Below are 20,214 nucleotides of genomic sequence, written 5' to 3'. Positions count from 1 at the left end.
CTTCCACGAGGATCGATGTGGCTTTTTACCTAAAAGAGATATAATTTTATCACATGTTATTTATCTATATATTAAATTATTGTATTTTATTCCAATTTCATTTTAAATCTTATTTTATTCCAATTTCATTTTAAATCTTATTTTATTCCAATTTCATTTTAAATTGTTTTTATCAGATTTTAGCAATAATTTGTTTCTGGAGCTCTGCACTTTGAGATGGCCCAATGGCTAATTCATAAAGTAAACTAACTAACTAACTAACTAACCAACCAACCAACCAACCTAAAAGACAGTTAAAGGACATCATTAGAAATGTGTTAGACATTCCGGAATATTTGGAGCAATACAATAAAAAAAAACCACATTGATTTTCTTACATGCAGAATTTGATAATTTAAACTGGGCTTCCTTGTTCAGGGTTTTGGAAGACACAAACTTTGGAGAGAAATTTATGGGTAAGATACTTTATAGAAAGCACAAATAAGCCCTGGATGACATCTTCGCATCCCGCTGTTTGAAGAAGTTGCACAACATTCTCAGAGGCTCTTCCCATCCTTCTTACAATCTTTTTTGGACTATTGCCTTCTGGCAGAAGATACAGAACAATTAAAACTCTTCTGAATAGTTTTTATCCAAGAGCTACAATTGCACTCAACACTGAACTAAAGGGCCACCATCAGTGAGCTGTTGGACAGCATTATTTGATCTGTTGTGTGGATGCTTGGGTGGTTTAGGAGCGGGGAATTTTGGGTGGGTGGGGGTTTGTCATGTGTGTTGGGCCTGACCTCTGGGTGTTATGTGAATTTCGTTGTATGGGTATACTGTGTATACACGTACAATGACAATAAAGAAAATTAAATTAAAATTTTTAGAAAATTAATGGTTAATGGAGATCTAAAAAAATCCAGTGAGATACCAAAAAGAACAAGAGAAGGATATGCACAGTTTTCTGCTGTGTTTTGGTTCTTAAAATACTGAATAGAGATATAAATCAAGAGGATTGTGGAAGTAAAGATTTAAAAAGATTCTTATAACAAGGGTTTTGCTGGTGACTTGGTGCTGGGTTCTAAACCTCTAAGGCAGGGGTTTCAAACTCAAGGTTTGCAGGATGGCTGTGGCCTGTGAGGTGCTTAGATCTGATCTGTGGGCCCATCCTGGAAACAGCAGTGCCTTGGCGCCTCGGCCAGTGAATATGGAGCTTTGTTTTCACCCTCGATGGTCTCTTGCAAGCTCTGCCAGCAAAAATGGAGCTTGGGGAGGCCCCACATGGCCTGCCTAGACTCTGTTTTCACTGGCAGAGGGTTGCAGGAGGCCGTAGCAGCTGAAAATTGAGCCTCGATGAGTGATGTCAAGCTGGCCATGCCCCTGTGGCCACGTCCCCCATTCCCCCCCCCCCAGGTCAAACACCACCCTGATGCATACTTCAATGAAATTGAGTTTGGCGCCCCTACTCTAAGGGAGTTGAAGCATTAATGGGAAAATTAAAACAATTTGATACATGAGCAGGTTTCAATCAGACTTCAAGAGGGCTCTGTCATGATGGTTCTCCCACTAGTGATTGTCATCTTCCCTGAGTCTTTGCGCCATCTGGGTTCAGGTCAACGCTTGGGGCTCTGGACCCCAGATTTCAGAGGAGCTGGTAGAGTTTTAAAAGAGATTCAGGTTAATGTCAGGATTCCAAGTAATACCCCCAATGAAAGAAGGTTCTGAGGCTTGAGTTTCCTCAAAGTTCCACTTTATTAGAGATGTCATATTGGGACATCTGGGAAAACCCAAATCTGAAAGTTTCCAGGTTTTCCTCACCCAAGTTCAAGTCCCTGCCCAGCCCCCACATGTCCATCACATGGTCCAATCAGACACCATACAAAATTGGAGATGCCTCCCGGTTACATCATTACAGCTGCAGGGCAAGATGTCCTTGACTCCCTGAGAAAAGAATGTTATTTTGACTATATATCACCCATGCTCTGTCTAATCTCCCCTCCCATTTTCCCACAGTAGAAAATGTGGCAGGCCTGAAGTACGAAAGGTAAAAGATTGCTTCCAGGTCTAACGTTGATAAGAAAGCCCCAAAGCAGAGTAGTCTCTGACTATTTTGGAAGTAAAAAGATGTAACTTGGATTTCACACACCTGCTCCATTGTCCTCCACAAACTTATGTTCTTCTCCATCTCCATCAGTATCAATATAGGAAAATATAGGAGAAATGCAAATCTCCATTGGGCTTGAATGCTGGCCAGCACGAATCCCATGCCGAATAATTCTATTCGATATTTGCATTTGAAAGCTGGTATAAAGTTAAGGTTGCTGTTAGCATTTGAATGCGTTATATTGTATTTATTAACCACCCGAATGCTCACTGTGAAGCTTCATTGCTTGACGTCTTATAATGACTCACTGAGTGTGTATTGTCATGCGCTGTCTGCTTCAGGGAGATGATGAGATCATTAAGCATTTGGGGGGGAAAAACTTTCAAGGATGCAGAGCACTTTGCCTACATTATCTGAGCAATGTTTATCTGAGACAACTGTGTTACAATTATGCCGTTGATGACAGAGATTCAAATTCTCCCATCAGTTCCAACCAAAGTTATGGAGAAGGAAAAACTTGAATCACACACAGTCCAGATAAGATGTGTCAAACTCAATTTCATTGAGGGCTGCATCAGAGTTGGGTCAGAATTTGGAGGGGGGAAGGCATGGCCAAGGTGGGCGCGGCCAGCTCAATGTCACTTGTGTCGAGGTTGCCTGTGGTGCTCTGCCCAGGAGTGGCTTGCTCCCGGCATTACTGCCGGTTCGGTGCAAGCAATAATAGAACTGCACATAAATAGGTCTGTGCATATGCAAAATGTTTAAAAAAATGGGGGGGGGGGTGTTCCAATGAAAATTGTTCTGCGCATGCGCAGAACCTAAGATCAAGATGGCGCTGCTGTAGGAGTACCGGTTCAGGGGCGTGGCAGGCCTGGGTCACTGCCGCTTCCAGCAATCCAGGCTGCCAAACCATGACTGGTTCGGCCGAACCGGTAGGAACTCACCATTGGCTCTGCCAGCAAAAACAGACTCCCAAGATCTGTTTTTGGCTGCGACGGTCTCCTGCAACCCTCTGCCAATGAGGGTTGTTTTTGCTGGCAGAGGGTTGTCTTGCTGTTTCTAGGATGGCTCTGTGGGCCAGATCTAAGCACCCCTTAGCAGGATCTGGCCCCCAGGCCTTGAGTTTGACACCCCTGGTCCAGATGTTGGGCTGTAAGATTACCCAGGTGTCACTTACACTGAACCTGCTATCACTTACCTTCGCTACCGGTTCACAAGCGTGAGCGCTCATGCGCACATGCTTGCTTTGCCACCTCTGGGCATGCACAGGATCTTCCGTGCATGCACAGAGGGTCAAAAACGGGATGTGATTACGTGCGGGTGGGCAGAGCCTCCTACTGCCACCACTACTGGTTCACCCGAACCAGATAGGACTGGCTGAATGCCACCACCGATCACATGGTATATTCTCCCCTTCTGACTCTCAAAATGTTCTATGTTTTCTCAAGTAAAGTATCTGTGAGTCCTCGTATCAATATTGCTTTATTAAAAATGTGCTTGCAAGGAGAAGGGGTATTTGTTCCAAGGACTTGCCTTACCAGAAATATGTTTGTCTTTCCCCCCCAAAAAAATATTTTTATTTGATCTTATAATAAACCTCAGTTTCTGTCTTCCCATTTGGCTTCAAAGCAAAAATATGCAGGAATCAGATTGGCAAGGTATTTATCAGGGAAAGTAATCAGGACCTTTTCGGTTGCTAAAGTTTATTGCTTCCCCAAAGTGCTGATGAGAACTTTAGATAATATATCATGTCCCTCCCCCTATCCCTAAAAGATAAATTTTAATACACTCACAGAAGGTTTGAACTGTAAAACAGAATTGCTTAGCAACAATCATATTAATAATAATAATAATAATTTTGCTTTGGATTCCAGTTTGAAATGACCACTGAATTGCTAATATTCACCGCTTCGTCCCTTCCTTCTCCTTCTCTTTTTATGTACAAACTTAACAAACTATAACAAACTTCTCTAGCTTTGGACTGACCCCTTGTGGCAAAAAAATAGTGTTGCAACACATTCCGCAGTACAACTCTTATGATCCATCAAGCCAAGCACCATCCCATCAACTGTCTTGCAGTCTAACAGGTTCTTTTTTTAATATATTTTTTAAATTTAAAACAAACACAATCCTTCTTTACATGCTGTAGAAAGTGTATCAGTTGGTTATAAAAATATTTCATGCGTCTCTTCCACAGTCAACAAACATAATTCATATTAACTCAAGCATTTTAACTCAAATATTTAAACATGTCACCATCATCATATCTCCATTTTCATTTGACTATAATTGTTTAAGTGTCCTTCATCATAAAATATACCAAAGTTTAATACATAACCACATACTGGCCTTTCAATTACTATTTCTAAAATCCTCCACTAACACTAAATCCTTATATCCTATTCTAGCTAAACATCCATAATATTTAACAAAGTTTTCTAATCCTCCTTTCCAAATCACTGTTTAAAATTTACATCCAGTTTCTATTTTATACACACACACACACACACACACACACACACATATATATATATATATTTAGTGTCACAACCCCTGGTAAGCCCCAATTATGGGAGGAAGCTAACTGCTTCCATCATCTGTCAATCGGCTCGTCACAAGAGTCGGTAAAGATCCTCCTTGATGTTGCAACTAAGCACAAACTAGAGGGCTAAAGGCTCGCCATTCCTGTCCTCTTGATGAAGAAATGTTCCTATTCTAACCTTTCTCTTAGAGATTTAGAGAGATTTATTAATATTTGTAGGCCGCCCTTTTCCCTGAGGGGACTCAGGGCGGCTCACATAAAATAGGGGAAGGGGAGATACAGACATTAAGATAAGACATATAATAAAATAATAAACAACATACATTCATCATTCGGGAGGGGAATTATCCTTGTCCCCAGGCCTGACGGGCGAGCCAGTTCTTCAAGGCTGTGCGGAAGGCCTGGACGGTGGCGAGGGTGCGAATCTCTACGGGGAGCTCGTTCCAAAGGGTCGGGGCTACTACTGAGAAGGCCCTCCTCCTTGTAGTTGCCAGCCGACACTGGCTGGCCGATGGTATACGGAGGAGGCCTAATCTATGTGATCTTATTGGTCGCAGGGATGTAATTGGCAGAAGGCGGTCTCTCAAGTATCCAGATCCACTGCCATGTAGGGCTTTATGGGTGACTAATAGCACCTTGAAGCGCATCCGGAGATCGACAGGTAGCCAGCGCAGCTCGCGGAGGATAGGTGTTATGCGGGTGAACCGAGGTGCACCCACAATCACTCGCGCGGGCCGCATTCTGTACTAGCTGAAGTCGCCGGATGCTCTTCAAGGGCAGCCCCATGTAGAGCACGTTGCAGTATTCCAGCCTAGAGGTCACAAGGGCCCGGGTGACTGTTGTGAGAGCCTCCCGATTCAGGTAGGGTCGCAACTGGCGCACCAGGCGAACCTGGGCGAATGCCCCCCTGGTCACAGCCATTAAATGGTGGTCAAACGATAGCTGTGAGTCCAGGAGGACTCCCAAGTTGCGAACCCTCTCTGAGGGGTGTAGAATTTGACCCCCCAGCCTGAGTGATGGAATATTGGTCGAATCTCTGGGAGGGAAACACAACAGCCACTCGGTCTTTTCTGGGTTGAGCACGAGCTTGTTAACCCTCATCCAGTCCATAACAGCTTCGAGGCCGCGGTTCATCACGTCTGCCGCTTCATTGAGTTGGCACGGGGCGGACAGATACAGTTGAGTATCGTCCGCATATTGATGGTATCTAATCCCGTGCCTGCGAATGATCTCACCCAGCGGTTTCATGTAGATGTTGAATAGTAGGGGGGATAAGACCGAGCCCTGAGGCACCCCATAAGTTAGGGGCCTAGGGGACGATCTCTGCCCCCCCACTAACACCGACTGCGACCTGTCCGAGAGGTAGGAGGAGAACCACCGCAACACGGCGCCTCCCACTCCCACCTCCCGCAGTCGTCGCAGAAGGATACCATGGTCGATGGTATCGAAAGCCGCTGAGAGGTCGAGGAGAACCAGGATGGAGGAATGTCCTCCATCTCTGGCCCTCCAGAGATCATCGGTCAATGCGACCAAAGCGGTTTCTGTGCTGTAACCGGGTCTGAAGCCTGACTGGAAGGGGTCTAGATAGTTTGCTTCCTCCAAGGACCGCTGGAGCTGGAAGGCCACCACCTTCTCAACAACCTTCCCCAGAAAGGGGAGGTTGGAGACTGGACGATAATTATTAAGGATAGCTGGATCCAAAGATGGCTTCTTCAGGAGGGGTCTCACCACCGCCGCTTTCAGTGCGGCGGGGAAGTTCCCCTCCCGAAGTGAGGCGGTGACAACCGCCTGGATCCAGCCTCGTGTCACCTCACTGCAGTTAGTAACTAACCATGAGGGACACGGATCCAGTACACAGGTGGAGGTACTTACAGCCCTCATGGCCTTGTCCACATCCCCGGGGGTAACGTCTTGAAACTCAACCCAGAGTTGTTCAAATTGATCCTCCTGTGCCTCGGCTGGAGCTGCAAGGGTGGAGTCCAAGTCCGACCGAAACCGAGCAATTTTGTCCGCTAAGAATTGGGCATACTCTTCGGCTCTGCCCTGCAAGGGTTCCCCCGCTTCCCTTTTGTTCAGTAGGGAGCGGGTTATCCTAAACAGGGCGGCCGGGCGGGACTCAGCGGACGCAACCAAGGTGGCTATATGGGATCTTTTTGCAGCCCTAAGTGCCCTGGTGTATTCCTTGGTGCAGGTGGTTACCATTGCTCGGTTCGCTTCGGACTTATCGGACCTCCAACGGTGCTCTAGGCATCTCCTCCGGCGCTTCATCTCCCGGAGTTCCTCGGTGAACCAAGGAGGTCTCCGGGATCCGCCGCCTCGGAGGGGCCGCAGTGGCGCAATCCGGTCGAGGGTCTCCGATGCTGCCGAGTGCCACGCAGCAACCAGAGTCTCCACCGGACTGTGGGCGAAAGTGTCAGGAATAGCCCCAAGCTCTGTCTGGAACCTTGACGGTTCCATAAGACGCCTGGGGCGGAACCACCTGGTCGGTTCCTCCTCCCTACAGTGGGGGTTTGGTCTCCGAAAGTCGAGCCTCAGTAGGCAGTGGTCTGACCACGACAGGGGTATGATGTCGTTCCCCCTCAGACCAAGATCACAAATCCACTGCTCCGAGAGAAATACAAGGTCAAGCATGTGTCCCGCCGAATGGGTTGGGCCTCGAATTACTTGGGTCAAGCCCATGGCTGTCATGGAAGCCATGAACTCCTGCGCCCCCTCCGAGTTTTCACCGAGCGACGGCAAATTAAAGTCCCCCAGGACCATCAGCCTAGGGAACTCAACTGCCAGCTCGGCTACCGACTCGAGGAGCGAGGGGAGGGCTGCTGCAACGCTGTTGGGAGGCAGGTACGTTAACAGCAGACCCACTTGACCCTTGAGGTCCAACTTTAACAGCAAAGACTCACACCCGACAATCTCCGGAGCAGGGACCCTACGAGGAACTAACGACTCTCGGATAACAGCGGCCACACCCCCACCCCTTCCCTGGGCTCTCGGCTGATGTAGCACCTGAAATCCTTCTGGGCACAGTTCTACAAGGGGGACTCCTCCCTCTGGGCCCAGCCAGGTTTCAGTAATACATGCCAGGTCTGCCCTCTCATCTAAAATTAAGTCCCGGACGAGAGGAGCTTTATGTACAACAGACCTGGCATTTAGCGACAACAGCCTGAGACCAGGGTCCTGACTGCTTACGCCATCTGGTCTCGGAGTGGGACTCCTAGGGCCGGAAGGAGGGATCTCTGTAATGTAGCGAACCCTCCTTCCCCGGTAATGGCCTGCCCTAAAGTCCCCGCCGTATCTGCCTCTCCCTGTTACGACCGTAATACCCCGACCCTCTCCCGTGTCTCTAGTCCCCTCAACCACCCCCGTGGCCCCCGCATCTCCCGGCAGGTCCTCCGAATCATGCGTACTCATACACTCTTCCAAGCAGTCCCCACGTGAAAGTTAAAAAACACAAAATTTTACAACAATATGGTTATAAAAGTGGGCCATTCATTCATCTCACACATATCTCATACATATCCCATACAAAGAAAGAAGAAAAAGATGAAAGAAAAGGAAGAAATTAAAAAAAAAAAAAAAAAAAAATGATTTAAAATAATGTTCTTCCTCTTTAAAAAAAAAAAAACCAGTTTGGACAGATCCTAAACATTGCTCCTCTAGTATTGTTGCAATCAAGTTCACCTTCTAAGACCATGACATGGCATGTGTGCCAGAAGTGGCACTTGAGCCCTTTCTGTGGGCATGCAAGCCATTGCCAACCGCTCTTCCGGTTTCCGGTGTGCACTGGTCTTCGCGGGCACTGGAGCGCTGGAAAATGGCCATTTTCTTGGGCTCTTTTCTGGCTATAGGACGGACATTTTGGGGCCATTTTTCAGGCCAAAACCAGCATGAAAACACCCCCCAAACCACCCCCAAATGGCCCCAAAACAGCGGGGAAAATGGCCAAAAGACAGGTATGCGTGCATTGGCCAGCTGGTCTTGGGTTTCTGGTGCACACCCATGCACGCATGTTCTGCTTGGGGCCCTTGGGGCCGAAAAGGTTCACCATTACTGTCCTAGGAAGCACCTTCAATGTCAACGTTTTTGGAGACTAGAGGAATAAATTTGGCCTGTTGGCCAGGAGAAGATACCTTGTTTTCATCATTCATTTAAGAGACTGTGGTATACTAATTGTAGTTTGTTGAAGAGACAGTGTACTAGTGTACACAGTGTACTAGTCTTGGATGGTAGGAAGATAAATCAGAAGAAGACTAGTAGCTGGTGTGTAGTAGTTTCTTCTTTCCTGCCCAAATCTATTTTTGGTTTCCTTTCCACCAGGCCCTGTTTCAGATAGTATGATACAGGGGTGGGCTGCAACAGGTTCGCCCAACTTCAGGACAACCCGTAGCTAACATTATGGCCAGTTCGGAGAATCTCCAAATCCCACCCCAGGCTGGTCCCACCCACCCTGTCCCGCCCCTCCCACCCTCGTAAGAGACTCCACATGGGCCATTTTGGATGGAAGGTAAGTGCAGGGCCCGTGCGGAGGCTCAGAGAGGGCGAAAAACAAGCCTCTCGGAAGGCCTCCAGAGCCCAGGGAAGGCAGTTTTCGCCCTCCCAGAGGCTCAAGGAAAATCTCCAGAGCCTGGGGAAGGTGAAACACACACACACACGAACACACACACACACACACGAACACACACACACACACACACACACACACTGTGGTACAGGAGGTCGAGTAGGCCATGCCCACCATGGCCACGCCCACCCAGTACAATGTAGAAGTTCTCCTGAAGGGGGAAAGTATGTAATAACATTTCACTTGCAAGTAGGGTTGTAGGGTGAAAAAAAAGCCAGCTGTGTGAAGCACCAGCCGAAAGAGTACAATAAATTGCATTGATGGAATCTCAGATTGTTTTAACAGAAAGCGAACAGCAATAAAAATTCTGTTCCATTCTGCCTGACACAGGTTATCTATGGATATGATATTCAATGATAAAAGTCATATTTTAAAGGTACTGACAAATCGAGGTATAACGGAAGAGCAATCCTGAAATATAGGTGAAAAGGTATAATCATTTCATCTAGAAAAGAAAAGGTCAAGGGGAGACATAATACAGGTAGTCCTTAACTTACGACCACAATTGAGCCCAAATTTTGTGTTGTTAAGTGAGACATGTGTTAAGTGGTTTCTGCCCCATTTTATGCCTCACTTTCTTGCCACAGTTGTTAAGGGAATCACTACGGTAAGTTATTAACCTAATTGCTAAGTGAATCTGGATTCCCATTGAGTTTACTTGTGAGACAGTCGCAAAAACTGATCACATGACCTTGGGATACAACAGCGGTCATAAATATGAATCAATTCATACTTATGAATGGTCATAGATATGAACCAGTTTTCAAGCATCTGAATTTTGATCACTTATGACCACAAAGGTTGTAAGTGTGGAAAACGGTCATAAGTCACATTCTTCAATGCCGTTGTAACTTTGAATGGTTACTAAATGAACTGTTGTAAGTCAAGGACTACCTATAATGGCTGAAAAGCTGTTGCACTGAAGTTATAGCAGAGTTGTCTGGTGCTGTTTTACAAGATAGGACTGAAAACAAGGGATAGAAAACAGATTCAGTGCTATACTACACTGGTAGTTGTCATGTGGAGATTTTTTTTTTTTAAGGCTGACACATCTGGGCCAGGGGCTGATTTCCGGCTTCTATTACTCCCAGTTCGCTCAGGGGCACGCTGTGAGTGCATGCACATTTGATGCGCACTACTTGCTCATGTGCAGTAATACAAAAAAGCTTTTGTGCATGCGTAGAACCCAAAACAAGATGGTGGTGCCTACGGTGCTGCCTATAGAACCGGGTTTGGGGGGGGGGGGGTCCGGCCAAGTTACTACCAACTTGGCCGAACCAGTCGGAACCGGTAGGAACCCACCTCTAATCAGGGCTGCAAAATTCTATACTATCAAAAGATGGCAGCAAATTGAATGAAGTTCTTTTTAATATCCTTTTGCTGCCATCTTGTGGTCAGCCACATTGCATCAGACAGAAACAATAGCCCTTTTTTTTTTCTATGCAGCATTGTCTTTAGGATTTATTTATGAAAAGACAGAGATTGTAATGGTGTGGGGTTATGACCTTGGGAGACAGGAGGAAGGGATGCTGCTTCAGGAATATTTATTTATTTATTTATTTATTTATTTATTTATTTATTTATTTATTTATTTATTTATTTATTTATTTGACTTGTATGCCGCCCACTCCATAGGGACTCTGGGCGGCTCACAACAAATAAAAAATAAAGCATTTAAAAATATTTAAAAATATAGAATTAAAAACTATGCAACATCCATTCCATCGAGTGGGGCTGGAAATAATCAACAGCCCCAGGCCTGCCGGAACAGCCAGGTCTTGGTCGCTTTGCGGAAGGCTGGGAGAGTGGTGAGGGTCCAGATCTCAGCAGGTAGCTCGTTCCACAAGGCCGGTGCAGCTACAGAGAAGGCCCTCCCATGATAAGTATTTATTTATTTATTTATTTATTTATTTATTTATTTATTTATTTATTTATTTATTTATTTATTTATTTATTTATTTATTTATTTATTTGACTTATATACCGCTTCATAGGGCTATCAGCCCTCTCTAAGCGGTTTACAGATTTTTTTTTTAGCAAATTGAGTCAGCAACTTGCCCCCACAGTCTGGGTCCTCATTTCACCCACCTCGGAAGGATGGAAGGCTGAGTCGACCTTGAGCCGGTGAGATTTGAACTGCTGAACTGCAGATCACAGTCAGCTGAAGTGGCCTGCAGTACTGCACCCTAACCACTGCGCCACCTCGGCTCTAGTCAGATAAGTAGTCAGATAAGATGTAGGGGAGCCCACAGCTGCATAATGGGTGGAGGAAGAAACTCAGAAAGGAACCTCCCTAAATTACCGAGTTGTAAAAAGAGAGGCAAGAGATTTGTACAATCCGACTTTCACGGTTCTGTTAATGTTAGCCCTACAATAAAGTAGAATTCGCGAATCTGGTCTGTTGCCTGCTTTGTCTGAGAGGGCTGACATATAAATGAAATAGTCAGTTGCTGTTGTTCATTGCAAAGTCATGTCCAACCCATTGTGACCCCATGGACAGGGCCTTCCTGTTCTCTACCCTCCTCTGGAGTCCATTTAAGCTCACGTCGACTGCTTCGGTGACTCCATCCAGCCACCTCATTCTCTGTCATCAAAGTGCCATGAAGCCATCAGCAAAGGCCTGGGAGGGGAGAGGTGAAGCATGCTATTCAGCCGATTTGTCGCATTGCACAAAAAGTTAGCTACCAGTTCAGACGAACCGGTTGAATCTCACCACTGATACAGTATATAAACTCTAGTGAGTTGCACTTTGTCCTGAAAAGGCAGCCCCACTCCTTCCTAATCCCATTTCTTTGCTTTTCTTGAGCCCCTCTTGAATTTTCAGTTAGTTTTGCCCGGGAACTACCAAGACAAGTACAACAATGTATGTGAAGGAGATAATTAATGCCTGACTCCACTCAATTTCATATAAATCACTGAGTATGAAATAGAATAGCAGGGAATGGAAGTGGTGTATTTTGGCTAAATGAGTTTAATACTCCCTCTTCCTTCATTTCCCTCTGGGATGGTGACAGATGCTTTTCTATCGGGGAACTCAACAAATCTGCAGATGACACTAAGCTGGCAGGAATAGCCAACACCTTGGGGGATAAGTTCAGGAGCCGAAAAGTTCTTGACAGACTTGAACAATGGGCCCTATCCAACAAAATGAAGAGTTGTTAACCTAATTTTGCGAAGCTTCTCCTCCGGTAACATTGTACAGCAAACTAGGGCATACAAAACCTTTGCTAGACCAATTCTTGAATACAGCTCGTCTGCCTGGAATCCACACTGTATAATGGACATTAATACAATTGAGTGAGTCAAAAGAACTCTTCTTGCTTTCATGAGAAGAGTCCTCCACTCCTCTGCTCACAATAGAATCTCTTATGCCAACAAGCTCAAAATTTTGGACTTAGACAACCTTGAACTACGCCATCTACAGTCTGACCTAAGCATAGTACACAAAATTGTCCACTACAATGTCCTACTTGTAAACAACTACTTCAGCTTCAACCACAGTAATACATGCGCACAAAATAGATACAAACTCAAGGTTAATCACTCCAAACTTGATTGCAGAAAATACGACATCAGCAACAGAGTGATCAATGCCTGGAATGCTCTACCTGTTTCCACTATTACAGCCTCAAACCCTCACATACTTATACCTGCTATCTTGTACATGTTTGACAAACTAAATTGGAGATTGGACAATCATTTGACTGGGAGGCTATAGGGTTTCCTGCCTGAGCAGGGGGTTGGACTAGAAAACCTCCAACTCTTTTATTCTGTATTCTGTGGTTGCAAAACACATAATGCCATTGGTGGAATTTCAAGCCTGTGGGTCTTCAGGAGACCCCTTCTGGCTCTGGGACCCTTAACAGGAGCCCATTCTGCCTTTGAGACCCCGGGCAAAGAGGGGAAGCTTAGAAGGAAACATACAGGTAGAAGCACCAAAGGCTGAAATGTATTCTAATTTTAAGTGAGCTGATCCAAGTTCAACATTCCTCCTGGGAGAGAGGAGAATGCAGGAATCGGCAGTTGACCAAAATTGGATGCAGTATTCCAAGTGTGGACGAAGACCTCCAAGGTCCCTTCCATTCTGTTCTTCTGTAAAATAATAGATAGATAGATAGATAGATAGATAGATGGATGGATGGATGGATGGATGGATGGATGGATGGATGGATGGATGGATGATATAGATAGATAGATAGACAGACAGTAGATTAATAGATGAGAGATAGATGAGAGATGGATGGATGGATGGATGGATAGATAGACAGACAGACAGACGCAGGCAGGCAGGCAGGCAGGCAGGCAGGCAGGCAGGCAGTAGATTAATGATAGATGGATACATAGATAGATATAGATGATAGATAGATGATAGATAGATAGATAGATAGATAGATAGATAGATAGATAGATAATAGATAGGATTGATAATGGAGAGAGAGAGATGATGGATAGATGGCTATAGATAGATGATGATGATAGATAGATAGATAGATAGATAGATAGATAGATAGATAGATAGATGATAGATAGATATGAAAAATGACATTTAATGTGGAAGAAAGCAAGGTTTCACACCTGGGAAGAAAAAAACAAAGGTACAAGTACAGATTAGGCAAAACCTGGCTCAAAAACAGTAACTGTGAGAGGGACCCTGGAGTCTTAGTGGACAATCACTTAAGTTCAGCAGTCAGCAGTGTGCGACAGTAGCCAAAAAGGCTAATAAAATCCTTGACTGTATAAACAGAGGCATAGAGTCAATATCACATGAAGTATTAGCACCACTTTATAAAGCCTTGATAAGACCACACCTGGAATACTGCATTAAGTTTTAGACACCACGTTACAAAAACGATGTTGAGACTTTTGGGTGGGGGAGTGCAAAGAAGAGTAATTAAGTTGATTAAAGGCCTGGAGACTAAAACATATGAAGGACAGTTGCAGGATTTGAGTTTAACTAGTCTAGAGAAAAGCAGAACTAGGAGGGACATGATAGCAGTATTCCAGTATTTGAGAGGCTTCCACAAAGAGGAGGGGGTCAATTTATTTTCCAAAGCAAAAGAGGGCAGTATAAGAAACAACGGATGGAAACTAATCAAGGAGAGAAGCAACCTGGAATTAAGGAGAAACTTCCTGAGGACAATTAACCAGTGGAACAGCTTGCCTCCAGAAGTTGTGGGTGCTTCATCACTGGAGGTTTTTAAGAAGAGACTGGACAGCCACTTGTCTGAAATGAGTATAGGATCTCCTGCTTGAGCAGGGGGCTGGACTCTTCTGATTCAGCTCATTGATTCAATGTTACATTAAGATCTAACAACTATCCCAGTGACTTCCTGCACTGGAATGGAAAGGGTACCATGCTGTCCTGCATCTCGTATTGGTTCTTGCAGGGGGGGTGCATGCACGGGGGCGTGGGACTGGGGACTGTCACACACATAGCATTCTGGGTGCAGGCATGCACAACGGTTCGTGTGCATGCTTTTGGCACTCAACAACAAAAAGTTAGTCATCACTGATATAGCTTCTCTCAAATCAGCATTTCTCCTGGAGCATTTCTCCTTAAAATCACTCTGTTGAATCAACAGAGAGGTTGTGCGTTGTTTTCATTCACACCTTCCTCTTTTCCCCAATGAAACAAAGATATTAAGGCAGAGGTTTTTAATATATTAATTTATTTTAATGAGCACACCCACAGGCAGGCGGAAAGAGAGCAAAGTGCTCCCAGAGTTAAGGAATCAGATTGAATCTCTTATGCGTGCAAACATAAAGCAACCCAATTCTACATTATGACATGAAAACAACTCCAAAAAAATGTTTTCTAACAAGATAAATATTTTATGTACAAATTACACTGAACAAAATACACTATGAAGGTTTTTTTCCTCTAAAAATACAGATGCTTCCCTCTGAGTTTATCTTAGTGCAGATGCAACCAGGAATCCGGTACCTGATTATCAGAGGAAAAAGATAAAAATGAGACAAGACATTACCTCTAACCTTATTACCCAGGTTAGAAAGCTAAGATATGCTCGTTTTTATCCAAATGTGTAGCTAATGGAATGGATGAGATGGGAAGTTAGAGAGAGGGAGTAGAAAAAAGGCCAAAGAAAATCATGTGTAAATATTTTCTTAGGTTCTTATGCAAATTATATCAGAAGATAGATAAACAATAGATAGAAGAGAGGGAGGGAGAGGGAGGGAGGGAGAGAGAGATGAAAGATGGATGGACGGACGGATGATAGATTGATGATTGATGATTGATGATGGATGGATGGATGGATGGATGGATGGATGGATGGATGGAACGATGGATAGAGAGAGGGAGGGAGGGAGAGAGAGATGATAGATAGATAGATAGATAGATAGATAGATAGATAGATAGATAGATGGATGGATGGATGGATGGATGGATGGATGGATGGGTGGGTGGGTGGGTGGGTGGGTGGGTGGGTGGATAGGTTGGGTGGATAGACAGACAGACAGATGATGGATAAATTATAGATAGATAGACAGACAGACAGACAGACTGATAAAGATAGGTGGGTGGATAGGTGGGTGGGTAGGTGAGTGGATGGACAGGCAGACAGAAAGATGATGAATAAAAGATGATAGATAGATAGATAGATAGATAGATAGATAGATAGATGGATGGATGGATGGATGGATGGATGGATGGATGGATGGATGGATGGATGGATGGATGGATGGAGATGTAGATGTAGAAACACACAGAAAGCGACAGAGAGACAGACAAACTGACTGACTGAAAGACAGACAGAAGTAGGCAGAGATATGCCAGTTCTTATGCAATTTTTCAAGACGTTTAATCACTGCTTTAGGATAAGAAGTTTGAAGACATTCTTTTCTATTGCCATTGTGGCAATGTGTCTTAAGTATTCAAAACTCACACATTCCTCAAGCAACTCTTTTTTAATTTTATTGCTTTAGTATAACAAAGGAAAAAAGTAGGAGGAAAAACTCTAAAATAAGCATAACTAAGTAAAATACAACAGACAACCGTATAGGTTTAAACAGGTGGAACAGCACAATTTTTCAACAACAAATGAAGACTTGACTAAATAGAATTCCATTGGCCAGTCTTTACATTGCAATGATTTCAAAGTCTGAAAATACATTTTCCTCAAATATTCTTCATTTAGTGTGGGCATGAAAATGCTAGCAGTGTCTGCAAATCATCATTTAAGTTTACTGAATGTTGAGTGTTTACTGAATCACAAATAGAACTTTGACTTTTAAAAGTTTTTTGAAACATACTGTATTTTTCAGAGTATTTTCCCTCAAAAAAGAGGCTGAAAATCTGGGTGCGTCTTATACACTGAATACAGCATTTTTGGCCTCCTGAAGCCCCGTCCCCTTCACCAAAATGGCCATGCGTAGCCTTTAGGAGGCTTTCAGAGTGCTCCGGGGACTGGGGAGGGCAGAAATAAGTGAAAAATGGGTCATTTTTGCTCAATTTTGCCCCCTCCCAGCCCCCAGGATAAGGTCACCAGATTTTCAGATTGGTAAAGAGGGACACCTTTGACTGGGGGGGGGGGGAGGCAACAAAAAATTTCATACAACGCAAAAATAGTATTGTAATATTTTTTATTTCAACATAACTACAATTTACAAATATAAATCGTAACTGTTGCCAAACATCAAAATTTTGATCACGTGACCATGAGGATGCTGCAACGGTCGCTAAGTGTGAAAAATGGTCATCAGTCCCTTTTTTCAATGCCATTGCAACTTTGGTCACTAAATGAACTGTTTGAAAGCTAAGGCTAGCCTGCATTATAATGCCTTATGGTAGCTTACATTTTCAAGAGAGAGAAGCTAAACTCCTAAACACACAAGGAATTTGTCTTTGGTGAATATGCTCTCAGTGTACATAAAGAAAAATAAAATAGAATACCCAGGAGCACTCTATAAGCCTCCTAAAAGCTATTCATGCCTTTTTGAAAAAAACGGGCCCGTTTTTGTGAAAATCGGGTCATTTTTGGGAGGTCTGCAGAGTGCAAAAACTTTTTTTTAATTTGTCTCTTCAAAATCTTGGTGCATCTTATACTCCAGTGCGTCTTATACTTCGAAAAATACGATACTTTCAACTGTATTGAGTTCAATCATAGCATAGTTTGGAAATTTGGAAAATATATAGCAAATTCTCTTTCTGTGCAGGTTGATAGAAAGTTCTTCTGCAACAGCCTTATCCTCAGTTATAATTCTGTTAAAATTCTTCTCGTGGACCCTCTCAAATCTGGCAATTTGTCAAAGAGTCAATAAGAAAACGAACTTGAGTCACACCACAATCTGATACTATTTTAAATTCAAGAAGCACTTCTCTAAAACAAAACAGAGTCTCAAGAGTCGTTGATTATATTCAGGGATTGTAAAACTACACAAGGTGTTGACTTCAACAGCTAAACATAATGCCGTCTGACATACCCAGTGGGTGTCTGACACATTTTTCAATAATTGTGTTCCCATTTTCTTCTTACAATTCAGTGAAACATAAATACGCAAAGGAACTTGACAAAAACACATACTTGTTAAAGAGATCTATCGTATTTTTCGGAGTATAAGACATACCAGAGTATAAAATGCACCAAGGTTTTGAAGAGGCAAATTTTAAGAAAAGTTTTTGCACTCTGCAAACCTCCCAAAACGGCCTGTTTTTTGTGAAAATGGGCCCGTTTCCCCCCCCCAAAAAAGGGGCATGAATAGTCTTTAGGAGGCTTATAGAGTGCTCCTGGGGGGGGGGGGCAAAAACAAGCAAAAAACTGGCTTATTTGCTCATTTCTGCCTTCCCCAGCCCCTAGGAGCACTATGAAAGCCTCTGGAAAGCTATGCATGGTCATTTTGGTGAAGGGGGTGGGGTTTTAGGAGGCAAAAATGCTGTATTTAGTGTATAAGACACACCCAGATTTTCAGCCTCTTTTTTGAGGAAAAAAGATGTGTTTTATACTCTGAAAAATATGGTATTTTTTTTTACAACTATCAATTTGTCACATTCAATCCTTGTTGGTAATAATGAGTACCAAGAATTTGTCTCACCATTTTGCTTGCAGTACTATGCCACTTAGGGTTGGGCTCATTGTGTTGTCACCATCCCTGGTTTGCACTAGGCAAGTTTTTGTTTCTGTGCCACAATAGGCTAAGGTGTTCTTTATAAAACTCATAAATTAAACAGTATCCAGGGACAAATTGGTCCAACATATTCGCACTGTAGCAACAATGGAGAAGAATTGATATTTCTTCCTGCACAGACAATTCCTTGGCTTCATCAACAATTAAGGCAAAAACTTTTGTCTTTCTTCCTGGGAAATCAACTCTAAAATCTTTTGGCTGAAAACATCTACTTCACTTTTCATTGAATGATTTCCTTTAAGTGTTTTTCCAGCGAGACCAGTCTATCGGGGCAACCTGGTCTACGCAATTATGGGATGGCGCATACTGCTTCAGCTTTTGCCTTTCAGCCCCAATCCAGTTGCAGGCAGTTGCTTTTGCGACAAACTATTTTTGTGTTGAATTGATGTTTAACAACAAAGAAATAAAGGGAGACTAGCATAGTTCTTTTTCAAGCTATCTAGTTCTCATCAGCTAGCCATGCCCTGATGGGATTCAAGCTTAGAGGTTAATACATCTATGTTGTGGCCCAGAGCTGGCAGTAGAGTTGGACAGTGAGGAGGTTGGGGAGGAACATGGGCCAGTCCTGGGAGTTGAGGAAAGCTCAGATGAAGGCTTGTGTCGGAGGCAGAGAGGCAGAAGAACAGATGGAGCCTGTTCCTAGTGTGTGCATGTGCAGAGCTGCCGGAAGACAAGAACAACTAAGAAAGTTAGGGTCAACTTAAGAGTAAAGCCACACCTTGGAGGTGAGTGGCTCCTCCCATAGGAAACAAATGAGGAACGAATGGGGAGTGGGCTTTTGCAGGAAACAATTCCTTCATTTGGTGGTGTCAAGAGTGGAAAGTTCTGTTTGTAATTATAAGAGACTCTGTGTCAAGTTTTGCTTTGCTCTGTGTTTGGAATCTCGTTATTTTGCAGCGCTCCAAATGAGATAAGGTGTGTGTGGATAAACATTCCTTTTAAAGACTGTTTGATAAAGCCTTGGTTTATCAAAGCAAGGAATATAATTCTAACGGTTGGGTTGGCAATATATAAATCATGCAACAATGAAATCATGTATGAATGAAAGGAATTCACAGTCGTGTAAATAAAAGAGGTTTTGTCGGGACCAAAACTTTCCTTCTTGCTTTCTAAGGAAGCCTGGGTCAGAACAATCTACTACCTAATATGCAAGTAGCCCAGGTTTGAATCCCAGAAGGGTATGGCTAGCTGATGAGAGCTAAATAGCTTGAAATGGAGCTATACTAGCACTTGCATGCTTTCAAGCTGCCAGGCGAGCAGGAGCCAGGGCAAGTAACAGCTCATCCCATCACACATCGCTTGGGTCTTGAACCCGGGGCTGTTGGCTTTCCAGCCAACAAGCTCAGCATCTTTAACCCCTGAGCCATCACACCTCACAAGCTTAACTATTGTAGACTAAATTCTGGGGACATGGTTTCCAATCAGCAGCAAGAGTTCAGAAAGGTTTCCTCCGTTGTGTTTCATCTGATCACTTTCCAAGTGTCCATATGGAGTCATTTTGTTGTGCTTTGTTCAAAGGTGAACCGGAGCAGACATTTAATGTGATTTTTCTTTCTCAATTTCTTTAGGAACAACACTTAATTGGACTAAGAATCCTAAGAGTCCACCTTTAGAGCAGAGGTGGCGCAGTGGTTAGAGTGCAGTACTGCAGGCTACTTCTGCTGACGGCCAGCTGCCTGCAATTTAGCAGTTCGAATCTCACCAGGCTCAAGGCTGACTCAGCCTTCCATCCTTCTGAGGTGGGTAAAATGAGGACCCAGATTGTTGGGGGAAATAGGCTGCCTCTGTAAACCACTTAGAGAGGGCCATAAAGCACGGTGA

General features: G+C 43.9%; 1 long non-coding RNA gene across 1 annotated transcript in view; it reads right to left on the bottom strand.

Moving 5' to 3' along the window:
• Positions 1 to 1,412: 1,412 nt before the first annotated feature.
• The window catches only part of LOC116518491, a 26,369-nt gene continuing 7,567 nt past the window's right edge, over positions 1,413 to 20,214 (bottom strand). Inside the window, exons 2-3 of the long non-coding RNA XR_004256561.1 lie at positions 2,132 to 2,286; positions 1,413 to 1,636 (exon numbers count right to left, since the gene is read on the bottom strand). This is a non-coding gene — a long non-coding RNA (uncharacterized LOC116518491). The remainder of the gene's footprint in view (positions 1,637 to 2,131; positions 2,287 to 20,214) is intronic.

The sequence above is a fragment of the Thamnophis elegans genome, chromosome 15 (assembly GCF_009769535.1).
Source record: "Thamnophis elegans isolate rThaEle1 chromosome 15, rThaEle1.pri, whole genome shotgun sequence".
Taxonomy (NCBI): domain Eukaryota; kingdom Metazoa; phylum Chordata; class Lepidosauria; order Squamata; family Colubridae; genus Thamnophis; species Thamnophis elegans.
This window is presented reverse-complemented; position numbering and strand designations above follow the sequence as displayed.